Source organism: Vulpes lagopus, chromosome 1 (genome assembly GCF_018345385.1).
Source record: "Vulpes lagopus strain Blue_001 chromosome 1, ASM1834538v1, whole genome shotgun sequence".
Classification (NCBI taxonomy): Eukaryota; Metazoa; Chordata; class Mammalia; order Carnivora; family Canidae; genus Vulpes; species Vulpes lagopus.
Window position 1 is genome coordinate 118,602,445 of NC_054824.1, and position 2,640 is coordinate 118,605,084.

Consider the following 2,640-nt stretch of genomic DNA (forward strand, 5'->3'; position numbering starts at 1 on the left):
GTTCCTGCTGTTACTGCAAAAGAAAAATAAACCTGTACCAAATGCCTTCCATTAGGTTAGTTTTTGCCAGCATCAATTGAAAACACATGGTGATCCAAAGCATTTTTCTGTCAATTTTTCTTTATGACTTTAGACAAGTTATGCTAATATGCCTGAGACATAAGGAGATTTGGAATATAAATTTTAAAAAAGAGAATCCAAGTCCCTATTTTGTTTACATTCTTTATGACAGTTAAATGAGGTCATCATCTGAAGTATTTGAACTTTAAGACAACGAATAGTATAGATCACAGCCCCAAAGAATCCGTACTTCATTTTATGTTCTGGTCAACAGTACACATGCTGAAGCATGAATTAGTTAAAATATGTCAGAGGGATTCTTTTTCTCCAAAATTCTGAATGTTCAAGTAAGTTTTTACCTAGGTAGTTCATTACTTATTTTTTTATGAAAGCAAAAACACCCTCACAGATTTTTCCCATATGTCTTTATAAAACCCATCAAGATATATGAATAGTGAACAACTGAATGTTTTTTCTTCTCAGAAAATGTATTTACTTTTAAATTTAATTTGATATACTTTTGTTATAAACATTCCAAATATAAATATGTGCTTTAATAAAGTTAAATACATAAAATAAGTTAGATTATCTTAACTCCTTCCAAAGGGATCTGCTTTATGTATGTTTGTTATTTTGGAAAAAAAATTCATTATTTAATCAAAATTTGGGTCTTTTTAATATAATAAAATAACACCAGTACTAGTAGTTACATAATCTACATCTATCATTTGAACTAACTCTTCTCTGTTAAGATCTTATCTATAAAATTAAACTTTTTAACGAAATATATTTACCACTAATTTTGCAGTATCTCCCCAGTGATGTTACCACCAGCTTCTGAAAGGACCTTCACTTTTCTCTGATTTAATTTTCATCTGTGTCAGGGATTTAGCCTTCTTTTAATTTGATGACACAGTTCTTAATCCTATTAACCTAACATTTTGAGATTAAGAATACGGTTTAAAATTTGGTAGTGTTTAGAAAGAAACACTAGAGGGCGGGTTGTACACATGATCAGGAATTAAGACCTCGAGTTCCTTTATTTTACACAAATATTTTTTGATTGAAGTATAATTGACATACAAGGGGATCCCTGGGTGGCGCAGCAGTTTGGCGCCTGCCTTTGGCCCAGCGCAACCCTGGAGACCTGGGATCGAATCCCACATTGGGCTCCTGGTGCATGGAACCTGCTTCTCCCTCTGCCTGTGTCTCAGCCTCTCTCTCTCTCTCTCTATCATAAATAAATAAAAATTAAAAAAAATAATTGACATACAATATTACATTAGTTTTCAGGTATGCAACATGGTGATTTGACATTTACATAAGTTATGAAATGATCACCATGATAAGTCTAGTTACCATGTGTTACCATAGAAAGTAATTGTAATATTGACTGTTACCTAGGCTGTAACAAATGTAAATGTAAATAATGCTGCAATAAACATAGGGATGCATATATCTTTTTGAATTAATGTTTTAATTTTCTTCAGGTAAATTCCCAGAAGTGGAATTGCTGGGTCATATGGCAGTTCTATTTTTAATTTTTTGAGGAACTTCCATACTGTTTTCCACAGTGGCTGCACCACTTTACATTCCTACCAACAGTGCATGAGGCTTCCTTTTTCTTCACATCCTTGCCAACACTTGTGATTTCTTGTCTTTTTGATAATAGTCTTAATGATGGGTGTGAGGTAATAGCTCATTGTGGTTTTGATTTGCATTTCCCTGATGATTAGTGGATGTTGAGCGTCTTTTCATGTGTCTGTTGACCATCTGCATGTCTTTTTTGGAAAAATGTTTATTTAGGTCCTCTGCCCATTTTAAAAATCGGATGGGGGGGCGGTTTGATGTTGAGTTGTAGGCGTTTTTTGCATATTTTGGAAATTAGCCCTAACTGGATACATCATTCGCAAATATCTTCTCCTTCAGTAGGTTTCCTTTAAGTTTTGTTGGTAGTTCCTTCATTGTGTAAAAACTTTTTAGTTTGATGTAGTCATATTTGTTTGTTTTTGCTTGTTGCCCTTTGTGTGAGGGGATAGATCCAAAAAAATATTGTTATGACCAATGTCTAAGAGATTACTGCCTATATTTTCTTTTAGGAGTTTTATGGTTTCAGGTCCTACACTTAGGTCTTTAATCCATTTTAAGTTTGTTTTTGTGTATGGTGTAAGAAAGTGTTCCACTTTCATTCTTTTGCATATAGCTGTCTAGTTTTTATAACACCATTGCTGAAGAGACTGTTGTTTCCCCATTGCATTTTCTTACCTCTTTTGTTGTAGATTAATTGATCACATATATGTAAATTTATTTCTGGACTTTGTATTCATTTCCATTAATCTATGTGTCTATTTTTAGGCCAAAACCATACTGTTTTGATTACTTTAGCTTTGTAGTATAGTTTGAAATCAGGGAGTGTGATACCTCCAACTTTGTTCTTCTTTCTCAAGATTGCTTTGGCTATTCAAGGCCTTTGTGGTTCCAATCAGGAACATTTGTGGGATTATTTGTTCTAGTTCTGTGAAAAATGCTATTTTATTTTTTTGGTAGGAATTGCATTGAAACTGTAGATTGCTTTGGATA